Raw genomic sequence first — 926 nt, forward strand, 5'->3', positions numbered from 1 at the left:
ATTTCACTGTATCCATATATTCCTATAATACTAATTAATTTTTAGGAGCTATGGGCTTTGAAATTATGTCTGAGGCCTTTTCATTATCTTCAGAGACTTCATTATGAGTTTTCTCCTTAGATAAGTTAACACGGTCAATTATATTAATAGAGTATCTAACACTGAACCAACCTTGCATTCCTAAATTTTTCATATTAAAATTTTTTATTTAGCTATTGAATTATGTTTGATGATATCTTATTGAGGATTATTTCATCAATATTCATGAGTGAGAAATGTCTGTAAGTTTCTTTTTAATTCCATCTTTCTCAGATTTAGGGATTGATGCTAAAAAATTATGCAGAAATATTCACAAATTTGCATGACATCCATGAAGAGGAGACAGGCTAATCTTCTCTGTATTGTTCTAATTTTAGTATGTTTACCCCTAAAGTGGACACACGTCCATTAAGTCCTTAATTTCAGGGAGTAAGTTGTTCACTTTGCTCTTTTATGGCTTTGTCTATTTTTTATCTATCCCGTTTCTTTTTTTACTATGGTTTATTTTCCTTCTTTTATATCTTCATCCCTTCATTGTCTATTCACTTCTATATATCCAGTGGCTTCAAGACTTTCTGACTTATAGTGGACATCTGATAAATATTTATCAAATTAATGGAGAGCTGAAGGAATAAATTTCTTCTATCATATTCAGCATATTGATTTTACGGGGGTTTATTTCTTTTGAGGTTTGTAAATTTTTTTCTTGTGAGCTTGGCAGAGGTTCTGTGGAATTTCAATATAAACTGTGATGGAAAATGTTTGCTCTCTCAGGGATCTAAAATTTTCAATATCCTCAAACATTGTTATGTTTATTTCCTAGATCGTGTCTCTATTATCATGTGTATAGCATATATTTAGACTACATACTTGAGCATGCTATAAGC

General features: G+C 30.6%; 1 non-coding gene across 1 annotated transcript; it reads right to left on the bottom strand.

Annotated features, from left to right (window-relative positions):
- Positions 1 to 333: 333 nt before the first annotated feature.
- LOC137203034 (U6 spliceosomal RNA) lies at positions 334 to 436 on the bottom strand. The gene has a single exon (XR_010932867.1). It is a non-coding gene; the product is annotated as a U6 spliceosomal RNA (small nuclear RNA).
- Between the last annotated feature and the right edge of the window lie 490 nt (positions 437 to 926).

The sequence above is a fragment of the Pseudorca crassidens genome, chromosome 11 (genome assembly GCF_039906515.1).
Source record: "Pseudorca crassidens isolate mPseCra1 chromosome 11, mPseCra1.hap1, whole genome shotgun sequence".
NCBI classification, from domain to species: Eukaryota; Metazoa; Chordata; class Mammalia; order Artiodactyla; family Delphinidae; genus Pseudorca; species Pseudorca crassidens.